A 16,573-nucleotide genomic window follows, 5' to 3' on the forward strand; every position below is an offset into this window, starting at 1 on the left:
AAGTCTAGAATGTATCCTCTGTGGAAAAAATTAGAACACAATCTTGCTTTTTCAAATGTTTGTGATCAAACCTCCATGTCCGCAGCAGCCTACTAATGGTACACAGTTTATTGTTTCCATCCATCATTTCATTTCAAAAAGAAAGAGCAAAAACAATAAATAGCACGATGTCTTTTCTCAGAACTGCACAACATAAGCAATGTTCCTGCCTAGAATCTTAGCTACTCAACAAATTAAAGATATGAGCATCATGGTTCAAAAACAGCCGAGTTTTGAAAGTCTATGAGATTCTCATATGAACTGAACCACTGGAAAGTAGAAGTGGAATTGTGGGTCGACATGGTAGAACACTAGCCTTGAGCAAAAGAGCTTAGGGACAGGGCTCTAGCTCTGAATACAATCTGGGAACCACCAAAAAAAAAAAAGAAAGAAAGAAAATTGTCATTCAGACTAAGGCTGCTTCTTCTCACTTGTAATTATAACTACTCAGGAGGCTGAGATCTGAGGATCACAGTTCAAGGCCAGCCTCAGCAAAAAACATCTGAGATTTTGATCTCCAATTGTCTCCAATTGTCTTTCTGGAGTATATGCAATGTTCGTTTAGTCACTTTGAATATGCACTATACTTATTTCCTTTAGTGGGACGCTTTAATCTGTGCCGGGGCCAGCCGGCAGCGAAAGGGAATCCTGATTGAGGGGGCAAGGATTAAAGAAAAAGGAAAATACAAGACAAGAGAAAAAAGACAAAAGACAAAAGATGGGGTTCGGAGGTCTGCGGCTCAAGACTGAGCTGCACTTTTGCCAGATCACCCCTCACTCCTGTGGATAGGCACACAGGCCCATCCTAGGTTTTTCCTGTCCTTTAATATTGGTCTCTGATTGAGAAACCCAAGCAATTTTCTTTACATTGATAACCCTTTACATTCAAATTTCTGACACTTAGCCCTGATTTTTTTAAATTAAAGTAACATTTTTTTTAACTATAGTACTTCTTTCAAACAATGCAATAATCCTTTAAAGCATTTGGTAACACCCAAACTTGATGACCATGTGAATTTAACCTTAACCTGACTGAATTTTATATCATACTCTTTAACATGTTTACACTCTGACATGCACACACATACACATTCTAAAGATCTTACACACGCAAAATAAACACCTGCCATACATTTTCCATTGGCAAGAGGTATTTTTGTCTGTCTTACTCCTGCAACACCCAAATTAGGAGACAAAACTTTTAACAAATGATTTTATCATTCTCCAGAATCATATTCCAGGGCTTGATAGTTTTAACAAAGCAGTTTATCACACCAAATAATTTTCTGCTGAAGAAGGCTGGGTGAGGGGCACCCAGACTTCTTTTTGCGAACACTCACACTCTGATTTTGAGCTGTCTCCTGTACATCTTTCCAATGAACTAGACATAAATCCAAAGAGCTAAGGGAGTCTGTCCCATTTTATCCCTCACAGTCAGGAGACACAGAAAACAGAGAATAGTCCAGACAAGTCCTGTAACAATACAGGAAATTTTTCCTTTTCTGCAACACAATCTTTTCTAGTATCTGATTGCATTTACTTTTACTTTCTTTCCTAATTCACCACCAGACCTAGTCTCCTCAGTACTCAATTGTTGGGGTTCAGCTTTGGCCTTGAGGGGGAAGGGCATTGGAAAGCGCTCCCGAGACGCTGCCCTTCCTCCCAGCCCTGGGGGAATGTGGAAGCAGGCCACAATTCTCTGGGTCCGAAACCAGAAGAACTGGCTTTGCAAACAGCCCCCAACTTTCTCGCCAGCCCAGGTGCCCCCCAGTCTCGTGGGCTTTGGCCCCTGGGTGGCGCTATCCAAGTGATGTTAGCTCATGAAGGGGTCCTATGACAAGCTCGCCAGCCTATCGCCAGCTCTCTGGTCAATGACCCCTTCTCTCCTCACCTTCTACTATATCAGCTCTAGCCCCTCCCTTATTAAATCAGATTTGCTCTTGAAGCGTCTCCGAGATCCTCGTACACCTGGCTTTCTTCACAGGTAAGGAGCCATCTCGTATGGCCGTGTGCACCTGAGGTCTTTCCTGAGCCCCCCACTCCACTCTGGCCTTACCTGCGGATCAGGTGACCAGCGGAGAGGGTGAGAAAGGGAGTGGTTAGAGGAGAGCAGAGCCTGAACCCTCTCACTAGGGGAGGCGACCCGAGCCTGGCACTTTGGCGCCCAGCGTGGGTTGACAGAACCCACTGGAGGAAGTCCAGCTCCCGATAGACCCTCAGGGAATTGAGGTGTAAACCCCAGGATGCGCGGTCTTCCCATCCTGGTCTGCAAAGTGGATGGGACAAGTTCAAAGTAGGAGAAGTAATTCTCCCCTTAAAATCCTGAAGTTCACCCTCCAAAACGCAGGCATGAGTATTTCGGAACCCTGTGCCATGCTTATTTGGCAGGAGCTAAATCTCAGGGTCGCCTGGCTAACTGGAGTCAACCCACTCTCGTGGGAAACTTGGGACAGACTAGAGCGGGAGTTAGAGGAGGCAGAATGGGGAGAACAACTCCCACTCGCGACCCTGCAGGCTATTAAAACCCTCAGGCTTGCTTCTCCTCGGACCCAGGGGAGAGTCCCTGGACTCCGGAGAGGGCAGCCAGAGGGAATTTTGGTCTGGAGGGGGCCTCGACGCCCCTCTCCTAGAGGCCCAGGGATGAGCACAAGCTTGATCCCCGGGACCCCAATCCAGACCCTGCTTCTGAGGCGGCTGAGAGGCGCGCAATGCTGCCGGCTCGCTACCCCTCCCTCACCAGAGGCCCGGCTCGGCTCCATACATATGCAGATTCAAGGAGCCCCGCTTAGCGGCCGCTTCAGAGCCGCAGCGGCGGCTGCTCTCTGCCACCAAGCACAAATGGCCTGGTCGGGTTTAAACTCAGAGCCCTTACCACTTCATGGGAGTTGCAGAAAACTAAAGATTTCCATGAGTTCAGGAGGGTGGTCCTTGAGAGAGGCAGGCCAAATATGCCCTGGGTGGAACATCTGCTTTACGGCCTGACTTTCAGATTCTCCACCGGCAAAGATAATAAACAGCCTAAGGCCCTCTGGGCAGTCCCAATTGCCCCGGAAGTTAGGCCAGAGACAGAAATCATCATATTTGGAAAGAAGTTCCAATTCTTAATTGGTACAGGAGCAGATCGGACCATATTAAAGAAGGAATTAGTGCCTCCATGGTGGGACCTAATCCCCGGCCCCAGACCTCGGGGATGGGAGGCACAGCTGAGAGTGAAACAACCAGGGACTGGCTTCCCTGGGATTATTTGAATGGTGGCAAGGGAATAGTACGTCCTTTAATAATGACAAACTCACCAGATATCCTGTTGGGACGAGATATCTTGGGAAAGAATAAGGCCGCAGTCATCACAGGCCAGGACCTGTCAGGTGGCACTAGTGGCTGCTAAAAAGCACCTCCCTCTGAGGCCTCGGGGCAGGAGGCTCCTGATTCTTCTACAGGGCCTCACCCCCAATCCTAAGTGCCACTGTTCCTACTGTCCCTGCCATTCGATGGCACCCGGGCGCCCCAATTTGGGTGGAACAGTGGCCTAGTGCCTCAAACAAATTAGAAAAGTTAAAGGAAATAGTATCAGAACAACAGTCCCTAGGGCATATTAGACCCTCGCTGAGCCCTTGGAACAGCCCTGTATTTGTTGTACAAAAGGCCGCAGGTAAATGAAGGATGGTATAGGACCTAAGAAAGATTAATGAGCGGATAATCCCCGCTGGCACTCCTTTATGGGGGGCTGCCATGGATTCCCTCTATTCCTTGGGATATTAATTTCATTATAATTGACATCAAGGACTGTTTCTTTTCTATTCCCCTCCACCCCCAGGATTGTGAGAAGTTTGCCTTCTCTGTGCCCTCAGGCAAAGCGCCCACTGATGTTATTACAATAACTCCATCACTTCAAACAGCCTTCAAAAAAATCCAATTGGCCCTAAATATGGCACAGCTGGCACACTACAAGCCTGAGTGCCCACTTTGCCTCTGGATCCTCCCTGGGTCTGAGCTTTCCTCAGCCGCTATTACCCAGTCAGGCGAGCCTCTTCTATGGGTGCACGCATCAGTGGGAGGAGCTCTCAGAGTTTATTCCCAGCTAGAACAGCTAGCTGACTTGGTAATTAAGGGCAGGGATACTTCCCTGAGACATTATGGGCAAGATCCCGATGTGCTAACTATTCCCTACCGGTTGTCAGAATTTGAATGGGTCAGAAGGAATAATGCAAGTGTGTCCAGTGCCCTGGAGGGCTTTATGGAAAAGGTAGATTGCCACTATGTCACCTCGAGGTGGGTGACCTCATTTTCCAGGCTACAATGGACCCCTCCTCTACTTTACTCTACCAGGCCTCTTGTCAAGACTGCCAATGTGTTTACAGATGGGGGAAGAGCAGGGGCTGCCATAGTGGTACGCTCTGCCTCACCCCTGCTGGTGGGCAGTTACTGGATCTGTGCAATTTAAAGAATTGTACACAGTCGCCCTGGCACTGACCCATGTCAAACAGCCAATGAACTTGTTTTCTGATAGTCTGTATGTGATTAATTTGCTACCCAACCTGGTATTTTCATACATTAAATTAGATGAAAACCCAATTACCCCTCTGATGATCCAAGTCAGGTCTCTGTTAAAAGAGCGGGGTGAGCCTATATTTTTACAGCACCTTCGTGGACACCAAGGATTGCCTGTGGACCTGGCACAAGGTGAAGACTGATAATCGACCTTGCTTCACCAGTAAGCCTTTACAGTCCTTTTTCCAAATGTGGAATATTAAACATACCACTGGAATACCATACAACCCAAAGGGTCAGGCCCTAATTGAGAGGCATAATAAGACCCTGAAGGATCAATTATTAAAACAAAAAGGGGGGTACAGCCCCTATGACCAGCTGAGGACAGCGATGTTTACAATGAATATTTTAAATTTCTCTAAGGACCAACCTCTGTCATCTTTCCAGAGACACTGGCCAAGCCAAACACCGTACTTAAAGGTGGAAGTCCATTGGAAAGACCCCCTCACAGGGGCATGGCGAGGCCCAGACCCACTTATCAGTGCGGGAAGGGGCTTCGCATGTGTTTTCCCAACTGGGGAACCGAATCCAATCTGGATACCAGCTAGAGACTTAAAGTATTGTTCATCAGAATGACCATCCAAGGGCACCTGCCCTTGAGGGCTGTCTCTCCTTGTTTCCTCTCAGGAAAGCAAAGACCGTGGTGGATTTTTCTATGGAGAAATGGGAAAGCCTGCCTGTACCGGCAATGGACCCAGTGTCGGCCCTGTTTCTTCCCTGGACCTTGCCTGGCGCCCTTTGGAGTAATGTTTGCTGTGGCAGTGTGGCCCACAGCCTTGCACAAGAACCAAAGGGAAATTTTGCACACTGTTGTTCCTCCCTTCACTCCCCCCCTTTGCTTCTTATCTTCTGGACACCCATTGGAGGGAAATAGGAGCTAAAGGACTTGGACACCTTAATGTTTTATGATAAATGTTTACAATAAACAAGGGATTGGCACCTTGCTGCAATGTTTACTATAAAGTGTTTACTAACCTCAATTGTTAAGTTACCAGCACTCTGGCTGCCAAATCGTCAGGGCCTGAACCTACCTTGACCTCACCATTGAGGAAAGGGAGAGCCATCTGCACTACCTTGAGTGACACCAGAATGGACCAGGATTCTTCTATTTCCTATGGACTAAGCCAGATAAGAGACCCTCCATTGCTTTGTGCCTGTGTTGTAATTGCTCATGAGTTACAGTTACTCATGTTTGCATTTGCCTTGTATTACGATTGCTTATGCTCATGTCTGCTTTATGATCCCACTTACATTATGTTTACATTGCCCTGTGCTAGACACATGGGTCTCTTATATTGTAAGCGATAGGCCAGAGCTGTCTAGGTAACAAGTGGCCTTTGGCCTTTTAGCCATCTAGGAATCCCATGAGGCTCATCACACGACCATTAGGAACTGCTGCTCACTGAAGCCGCTGGCATGAGAGAAAAATTACCAGGGCTTTCTTTCAAGTGCCAATCCCACTCTCCCCGAGTCCTCTCATCGGGCCCACCAGCCCGGCAGGAAGGTCAGTCTGAAGAGCTAGGGCATGGCCCAGGACGGGTACGACAACCCATGGGGGGGGCAACCTAAGACACGGCGCGTTCTCAATTAGGGCACCTCCTGCTGTTCAAAGAAAAAAAATAAAGGTAAAATGGGCAGATTTTGGGGTTCAGCTTTGGCCTTGAGGGGGAAGGGCAATGGAAAGCACTCCAGAGACACTGCCCTTCCCCCAGCCCTAGGGGAATGCAGAAGCAGGCCACAATTCTTTGGGTCCAGAACCAGAAGAACTGGCTTTGCAAACAGCCCCCAACTTTCTCGCCAGCCCATGTGCCCCCAGTCTCGTGGGCTTTCGCCCCTGGGGTGGCACTATCCAAGTGATGTTAGCTCATGCGGGGTTACTATGACAAGCTCGCCAGCCTATCGCCAGCTCTCTGGTCGATGACCCCTTCTCTCCTCACCTTCTACTATATCAGCTCTAGCCCCTCCCTTATTAAATCAGATTTGCTCTTGAAGCGTCTCCGAGATCCGCGTACGCCTGGCTTTCTTCACGGGTAAGGAGAGAGATTAAGCGATCTCATATGTCCCTGTGCACCTGAGGTCTTTCCTGAGCCCCCCCACTCCACTCTGGCCTTACCTGCGGGTTGGGTGACCAGGGGAGAGGGTGAGAAAGCGAGTAGTTAAAGGAGAGCAGAGCCAGGGGAGGCAACCCGAGCCCGGCACTCAATCTCATTCTAGGCCCTTTTGCTTTTAATTTCACTTTATCTTTTACTTCAAAGTCCAATTAACCACACCATTCAGATTACTCAGAGCATTTTACATAAGTCAGACAAACATACTGAAATGGCAAGAGGAAAAGCAGTTCGACAAATCTAGAGAAGCAGCACTGCTAAGAAAAGGAAGGGAGGAGTTTTCCGCTGGGGACCTAAAGAGAAAGACAAGGAGTCACTCCTGGAAGTCTTCTGTTTGCCGCATTCTCAGTTCAGGCCCAATACCTAGGAGGAATTTCTCATGCCAGTGTGGGGGAGGTTAGACACGCTTACACACACACACACCACATACAAAGCACTTGACATAAACTCAAATGGCAGTGCAGTAGCAATTTGTTTGAAGTGCAGTTAACAGGGTACACATGGAACAGATTACGCACAGATCTCTCCAAAAAATGCCTGTCTCCAAAAATGCCTGTACTGAGGAACAATTTACTGAAGTTGCAGTGCATGGCAAATTGTTCAAAATGAGCTAACAGACTATGCATGGAGGAACACACTACACATGGATCCAAAAAATTTTCTGTCTCCAAAATTTCTGTACCGAGGAACAATTTACCCACATGGGGTTCTGTGACGTCTCCCACAGATCCCGTTGGCAGCCCTATAGCGCCTCCACCATGGCTCTTTTGCCAAACTCACACACACACATCCTGCAGGGCCACAGCACACATACACATCGGCAATGCCTCACTCAACTTACCGGCCTGATTGTCACGAACACATGGTCGGGTGTCTGGGTGGGCTTAGGAGGCTATCTGGTACGAGCCCCCACTGAAATGCTCAACTGTGGATCCCCCAAAAGACCACCAGAGACCAATGAAAGCAGGAAAAAGGGATTTTATTTCTGGCTAGCTCAGTCCTCCACACACTCAGGAAACTGATTAAGCTAAGAGGCCCTGAGCCTAGGGCTTCCAGCTGTTTTATACATTCTTTGGGGAAGGCAGGGACTTGGCATACATCATAGCAACTTTTAATTTGATACTGGAAACCACACCTGTGTGGGGTAGTTCTGGAATAACTCCAAAACTTTTTTTTCGTCTCTGGCGGTCAATCTTATTGGTGTTAATGGTTTCTCTGTGAACTCTCTGTCACAGGGCATTTTATGGTCTTTACTGGGAAGCGAGGGCTGTGGGGTAGGGCTTACAGTAAGGTCAGTCAGGTACAGAATGGGGTCTTAGTACAATATGGAGTTACTCTGGTACTTCACTGTGGCTCTACAGCCTTTCTATAGAACTGTGCACTCATCTCCAACCTACATGCGTACTATGCAAATCTGCAATAAATATCTGTTCCCGGTTATCATGGCACTTTTGGATTTCCTGTTAAAACCCTGACTGTTGGTTCACCCTTATTAAACTGAGCCAAATTTTAAGATGCATCAAATTTTGGACTATTATGCTAAAAAGGAAAAAATCATGTTGAAACCCTGATCCAAGATGAAAGAGATGGAAAAAGGAGTTACAGAAAGGAAAAAAAAATTGTCGAAGTTTAGCATCTAGAAAATAAAACCAAGCCAGATGCAGAGGTTCTCAGTGCAGATTTGAGAGACGGATTATGGGTAACAAGCAGGTCCTATCAGATTGCAGAACAAATTTCCCCACGACACCCAACACTTCCTTATGCTTCATTTTTGACCCCAGGACCAGAGTAAAGAAGGATGAAATGATCGCAGGAAGGTTCCTAACACAACACTAAATGCCAAACTTTACCAATTGAGTACTACTGACCTGAGAAAGGAATCTCTGCTCCCTGCATTTTCTGTGTGTGTCAAGTGTAGCCCAGTCGACTTAACATATGGCTTTTTTGGTGCCCCAAATCTGTGTTGCTGAGGAGGGATAAGATACACAGGGGTGAAGCACAGGGAGTTCTGGTTCGGGGCTTTGCCACATGAATCAGGCTCATAAGGAAGGCAATCTCAAAAACACCCAGCTGACCAGAGACAGGCAAAGGTGGTGGTCCTGAGAAGGAGGGGGATCTTTCCATACTCCTTTAAAAAAATGTTGGGCACGAGTAGCTCACAGTTGTCTTCCTTGCTACTCAGGAAGCTAACATCGAAGATCAAGTTCGAGACCAGCACAGGAAGAAATGTTCTACTCAGAAAAAGCTGGAAATGGTGCTGTTGCTCAAGTGTTAGAGACCTAGGCTTGAACAAGAGAAGCTCAGGGACATCACTCAGGCCCAGAGTGCCAGCCTCAGAACTGGAACACACACACAAACACACACACACACACACACACACACACACACACACACACACACCTAGAGAAAGGCTGTAATTCACTATGTCATCTTATGAGTGCAAGGTGTCTTGATCCATGACACCACTTTCATCTTTCACCCCAATCTCTCCCAACCTACCCTCTCATGTGTGCTAGTTTCATTTACATTAAGGCATCGAATATTAGGAATTCATACCTTCCCTCTGTCCGTTCATTTACCCTGATTCTGCTTGACCTCTTTCCTCTACCCCACACCACAAGTCCTGGTATTCTGCCTGTGTGATTGTGTGTGTGTGTGTGTGTGTGTGTGTGTGTGTGTGTGTGTGCTTCTCCTGGGGCTGGAAGAAAAGGCCTGTGCCTTATCATTAAGCAATTATTCTTAAGGCTAGTGTTCCACCACTTGACACACAGCTCCACTTCCAGCAATTTGGTGGGAGTTTATTGGACATGGATTTTCAGAGACTTTTCCTGCTGGGATGGGCTTTGAACCATGGTCCTCAAATCTCAGTAGGCCACCTGACCATCAAGGATTTGATGAGTAACAGTGTGCCAAAAGCTGATATACTTTGTTTTTCTTCAAATATCTCTGAAACATCAGAAAACTGGAACAAAGTGCTTAGTAAAAGGAAAGAACAAAATTATATGAAATGAAATTCAAATGACCTGTCTCTACCTACAACTACTGACTGTGCCATTACTAGAAAAATGAGTAACAGCAGCTTATCAATTGGAATGATTCCAACTATGTAAATTATTATCTAATGGCAAAAGAGACCCGCTTGGAAAGATATGTAAGTTTATTCTTAAGAGGGCTTAATTTGCCCAGGGCATTTTCTGTCTCTAAAGCCATGCACACAATTTATATCAGGCCTTATCAAGATGATGTAGCACTTGGGGACAAAGATGCAGCCCAGAAGCCCTGCACTGGAGGCCAAGATGGAGAAGACCTCCACAGCCACCATGACCTTGCCCTTGGCACTGTGGTAGACAGGCAGGAAGGTGAGCCACACACTGCAGAACACCAGCATGCTGAAGGTCAGGAACTTGGCTTCATTGAAGGTGTCAGGCAGGTTCCTGGCCAGGAAAGCCACAGTGAAGCTGGCCAGGGCCAGGGAGCCCAGGTATCCCAAGACACAGTAGAAGGCAATGAGGGACCCCTTGTTACACACGAGGATGAGGTGACCATGTTCAGAGTGTGTGTCTGTGTCAATGAAGGGAGGAGAGGTTCCCAGCCAGATCCCACAGAGAGTCACCTGGATCAGGGTGCAGATGGGAATGATAAAGTTAGGAGCCCCTGACACCAGCAGCCACCTCATCTTTCTCCCTGGAGTAGTGACCTTGAAGGCCAGAACAACAGTTACAGTTTTGGCCAAAACAGCAGAAACAGCGACAGTGAATGCGACTCCAAATGTGGTTTGCTGTAGAATGCAGGTGACTGTGTTGGGACGACCAATAAAGAGCAAGGAACAGAGGAAACAGAAAATGAGGGAGAGGAGCAAGATGTAGCTGAGAGCCTGGTTATTCGCCTTGAAAATGGGGGTGTTCTGATGTTTCACAAAGACCCCAAGAATAGCTGCTGTGAGTGTCGATAAACCAAGAGCCATGCAGGCCAAGGCCATCCCAAGGGCTCCCCATAAGCCAGGAAGCTTGCAGCTCTTAGGAGGCACTGATTTCTCTGGGTGTTGGCATATTGGTGATCTGGACACTTCACACACTGCTCCATGTCTGGTGAGGAAGACAAAAGACCATTAGTTCCTTTCCAGTGCTTAAAATGAATTTAGGATACCCCTACCTAGAAAAATAATCTGACATATTGATAATTACTACCATCAACATTATATGACCAAGTTTTACTAGACTTATTTAGTATTATATTTATAATTTCATTATGTTTCTACACTTGGCTCTAAATTCTAGTTGGAACTATTAATTTACAATGAAAATCATTCATTTTCTTCTCTGCCATTCCTAATGTACTAATAATAATTTTAGACATCGCTTCATTCTTCCATAATATTTTTCAGCCATTTTGGATACAACTCAATATCCTTATTTAAAATGAAGACTAAAAGATGTTGAATTTTTTCTGTCTCGGTTTCATATAGATAGGAGCACTGTGGTCCATCCTTGCAATTGTGATATTTGTTTTACCTACTCACCTGTAAAGCACTAGAGTACAGAGATTATAATTATTCTTTGAAGCTATACAGTCAGGCCATGCAGAAGAGTTGAACCAAACAAGAGAATTTTCTCTGCTTTAAAAACAGTTCTGGGGGCTGGGGATATAGCCTAGTGGCAAGAGTGCCCGCCTCGGATACACGAGGCCCTAGGTTCGATTCCCCAGCACCACATATACAGAAAACGGCCAGAAGCGGCGCTGTGGCTCAAGTGGCAGAGTGCTAGCCTTGAGCGGGAAGAAGCCAGGGACAGTGCTCAGGCCCTGAGTCCAAGGCCCAGGACTGGCCAAAAAAAAAAAAAAAAAAAAAACAGTTCTGGACAATTAGGAAATAAAGATCTTTGTTTTCTGTGTAATGTAAAAAAATTTGCAAACCATGCAGACCTCAATATTAACAGGATTTTGTATGCTATATGATAGAAAATATGCTAACATTACTCAGTATTTAAATAAACATACATACATTATACTAGAAAGAGCTCATCCTATATGTATTTCAAGAGCCCATGATTTTTTTTCTTTTCAAGAAGGAGTACCATCCATTGTTGTAATTAAGCTACTAAATGAAGGAAGGAAGACTTTGACTGCAATTTCAATACATGACATTCATAATCCTTTTCATGGTTTGTGGGGCACAAGGAGAGAACCTGTATGTCTCCCTCTGCTGTGAACTTACCTGTCCCATTAGCCATCTCATTCTCTGAGCAAGGTGTGCAATCAAAGCAACAGGCAGCCTTTCCCTCCTGAAGGGATTTCCTGAATCCAGGACCACAACTCTCACTGCAGACAGAAAGAACAGGCTGGGGAACATCAGATATGTGTCAGAAACTGTTTAGGTTTTTCCTAACATTCCCAAAGTTTCCTTATTTGAAGGACTAATTCACTGACTGGATTTATGTGTATTATACTACTCTAAGGAATCAAAGGCGTTCAAATTCCTTAGAGTAGTATGTCAATACACAAAAGCTTTATGTGCTACCTCATTCAATGATTACTCTCATGAAAGAGATCTAACTACCAGCTCAACTAATCATTAAATGAAATCACCAGAAAAGTGAACAAAATAAACCTTTCAGATACATAAAGCAATTCCTTGGTACTTCATTGGTGTTAGGACCCTGCTAAGAAACATGCAATTTGTATTTTATGACAATATTCAAAATTCACATTTAGAAACAAACTGAATTTTTCTTGGAGGGTGCTGATCCTGGACCTTGAACTCAGTGTCCAAGACATGTCCTTGAGCTATTTTCTTTTCAAGATAAATGATCGGCAGCTTGATCTGCAGCTCTATCTTAGTTTTGAGGTGTTTTAGTAACATAGATTCTCACAGATTTTTTTGCCTGGTGGGGCTCTAAAATGAGCTATAATCTGAGATCTGAGGATGTCAGCCTCCCAAAGAGACAGGATTAGAGGCATCAGCCAATACCCAGGACCTCTTTTGTGGTGGTTAAATGAAGATAAGAGTCTCACAGGTATTCCTGCTGGGCCTGAATTCAAACCATAACATTCAGAACTGAATAGCTACTATTACCGGAGTCAGTGCTGGCATTCAATCAGGCATACATTTGACTTACATATACGTTCTTAAAATCATTGCAATTAAATAACAACTCACCTCTGTAGTTTCTATGGCCCATTCTACCAAATCTTCAGATAAAGATAGTTGATGATCATGTAGAGCAAATGGAGAAAACTGTCCTATTTTCACCTTAAGATCAAGACCTTGTGGAATATTCCAAGTGTTCACAATGTCATACTCTGCCTCCAATTTTCTTTTGTTATCTAAAATCACCTGGTCTCCAGCAGGATTCTGAAATTGGGTGTTCTTCAGAAAAGGATGCAGCTACAAGATATACATCATAGTATTTTGAAGTATTTCCCAGAGATTAGACAGAAAAGCTAAATTAATAAAAGCTCCTGAGAGGGTTGGGACTCTAGATTCAGACCCGCTGCATCAGCGATGAGCGTGAGCCCAGGCTTGAGCTTGCAATAAAGACTCTTATGTGATTACAAAAAAAAAGAAGAGAAATAGAAAAGCGCCTGAGTGTCTTTCATCTCTGATTCAGAATTCAAGAAAAGCAGAGACACATGACAAAGCACTCCAGAAGAAAGTCTTTGGAGAAATAAGAATAATTTTCCTGAAAGCTGGTCACACAGCAAAGTGCTAGAAGGCCCCTTTTCAAGAGAAACCTCTTTCATTTAAATAAGCATAAATGCAGCAATTCTCAGGTGGCTAGAGTTTTCCACAACAACTAATTCTGTGCGTGTCAATAGTTATAGCTTGACCTTGTTTAAGTTTTAATACCTAAAGGAGAATGAATCTAGATTACGTATGAGAAATAGAAATACTTGTGCTCAGCAGGTCATCCTTAGAAACTCATAGGGAAAAGGTGATTATACACTTTTCACAACATTACCTATGTGTATGTGGAAATTATTATTTACTACAAGAAAGAATAGAAGCATGGAATTGATTTCTTTCTTGCTATTGGCCTGTTCTCCATAAGAGCACAGGAGAACATGTCTAGAAAACCTCACAGACATTTATAGATATTTAATTTCTTTAGTTTGGCGAACATAACAAAAATATTGAATTTCATGTGGTAAGAAAGCCCTCTAGAAATTGAGTGTGCTTATTGTGGGTGCCATTCGAAATAGAAGGCCTTACCTGTGCAGGGGAAGGCACTGTCTCTTTCCTGTTTTCTATTGTTTGTACTTCTGTTTGATGTAGCAGCATCTCATGGAGAGCCTGGGCCACAGCATACACAGCATTGTATATATTGTAACTTTCTGCAGACATAGTCATGTCAAAAATGTGCCCAGGTAACCAATCCAAGAAGGCATCCCGAGGACAGTTCTCCCATGTAACACAGTCAGACTCAGAATCTGAGCAATTGAAAGAGAGAAACCACAGCCGAGCAAGGAAAAAGTCTTCTGGGTATTTGGAAGGGTTCACTGTCTTGACAAAATCTGTGAATCCAGAAACTTCTGGGCGATGGTGTGAAAAAGCAAGATGGACATGGAATGAACCTCGCGTTAAAGATCTTCTCTTCATGGGTAACTCCCACTGTGAGTTCAGGATAAAAACTTTACCTTTTATTATATACTTTTCAATAAGATCCATGACATCTAGTGTGTCTTCCTTACCACCGTATATGATGAGGACATTTGCTGTAGATTTGTTAACCTGGTTATACAGTGCCATGCTTTCTAATGATAGGCCATAGTTTAGGACTGCTAGCTCGAAGGCTACACAAACTCTGTTCTTGTCCATCTCTTCTTTCAGTAGAGGAAGAATCCACAAGCCATTCTCATCTAGAAAGGTTAACAGTCCCACCCAGTTCCATCTGAAGTAAACCAGTAAGGAGACCATGGCAGTGGCTATTGACGTGTCCTTGGAGGCCATCTGATAGAGACCAGGGAACTTCCTGTGGTCATTCAAGGCCTGATCAAAAGGCCCAATGGTGAGCTAAAGGAAATGAAAATTGGATGCTCCATGAATGAGAAGATTTCTATCCATCACAATCTAAGCCACGATGTATATTAAATAACCTGTCGAACTACATGACATTATTATCTTTTAGTTTTTGAAATAACATTAAAGAATTTTAATATGTGTACAAATGCCAATTTGTTATTAAATTGTCTCTTTATCTTTGTCACTACTTCCAATAAATCCTCCTTTCTATTACACTCCCAGCCATATATTCCTAGCTCCATTTTCCCATATGTACCTTGAATAGTACATTGTATTTTCCCACCCATTTATTTCCTACTCATTTGTTCCTTTGCATATTTCCTTAATACCCGCACCCTTCAGGAAATATATGCTATATTTTTCTGGTGTTCATTTGCATATTGTTTGTTATTTGATTAGAGACATTGAAGCATGGAATTTCATATTTATGTTTAACCTACTTTATAGGTTAATCATAAGTATTTATATACATATATTTCTGATATGTGTTCTATCCTTATATCATATTTCATATTTATATGATATATTTAATATTTATATATGAGAAAACTATTGCCTCTTTAGTCTTCCAGAGCCTGCCTTACTCGTTTCAACATAATGTCTTTCACTTTCTGGTGGGAATATGTGTGTGTGTGTGTGATTGCACAGGAGTATTTGCTGTCAGAGCACAATACACTGTCTTGGATTTTTTCTCAGGACTTGAAACACACGTTACTTTCTGGGTTTTGCGGGTAATTAGATATGTGTTTTGAAAGTAGCTAGGTTTACAAGTGTGAGATACGAACACCCAGCTCAGCATACCTTACACTTTACAGTCATTTTCCATTTCCTGAATTTAAAAAATTATTGATAATTTTTAAAACTCCTAATAGTCCCTTTTCATGCTTTAAATTTTTAATCATTTTCCAAACTATGGGAGAATGGATAGCCCATTTTCCTCAATACTTATTTTTGATATCACAAAATGTGATAGAATCATGAAAGCAGTCACTAATTCTCATTCTCTTCTAAATACCTGAAATGGCACCAAATTAGACACTCCTCCCAACCTCACCTGTGTAAACCTGTAGAGGTCCAGCAATGGGCCTATTTGGGCAGATGTTACTCCTGATGGTCCTGTAAGTGCTCCTATAGAGTTGCTGCCACGTATACACGAGTAGTTAGGAACCGTGTAGTTCCCAAAAAAGCAAATGAAGATATTTTTAAATACTGTTGGCAATCCATCTTCAACATTACAGATATCAAATCCCAGAGTCAAGTTATGTAAAAGAGCAGGAGTTTTGTTGATCTCTTCCATAGCAAAAGTCAAGGCCAAAACAAACTGATAGTTCTTGAAGGTAAGCCTGTGTAATTAGGATAGAAATTTCAGAGTAGTTGAAAAATTATTTTGATGGATTGAATCCTTGATTTTCTGCTAAAGAATATGTTAAAACATCAGCCATATTTAAGATGGAATGTGTATATAGGGTCTAATGCTTGCACATAAGATTAGATAAGAATATGCAGATAATTTTTTATGAATGAGATTCACAAATTTATTTATGCCAAGAATAAGAGTTTATTTGTTCTCTGCTACTTCATGCACCACAGTGAAAACCTCATGCACACTACAGATGGAATAGGCTATCGTGAGACACCAAATATTCATTTTATGCTCATCAGACCATATATTTTTATTATTTTAGTGATTTACATTTCATTATTACTGTAGAGGTGATATAAAGAGGGATTACAGTTACATAGTTCATGTAATGGATTAAGGTACATTCTTTTTTGAACCATGTATCCCCTTTTGTTGTTTTCTCCTGGTATTTTCCTTCTGTCCCTACCCAAAAGATATACACTTCATTTTTCATCTACG

General features: G+C 43.7%; 1 pseudogene; it reads right to left on the reverse strand.

Moving 5' to 3' along the window:
- Positions 1–9,858: 9,858 nt before the first annotated feature.
- Positions 9,859–14,697, reverse strand: LOC125342812 (annotated as a pseudogene).
- Positions 14,698–16,573: the final 1,876 nt, after the last annotated feature.

This window comes from Perognathus longimembris, chromosome 27, assembly GCF_023159225.1.
Source record: "Perognathus longimembris pacificus isolate PPM17 chromosome 27, ASM2315922v1, whole genome shotgun sequence".
Lineage (NCBI taxonomy): Eukaryota > Metazoa > Chordata > Mammalia > Rodentia > Heteromyidae > Perognathus > Perognathus longimembris.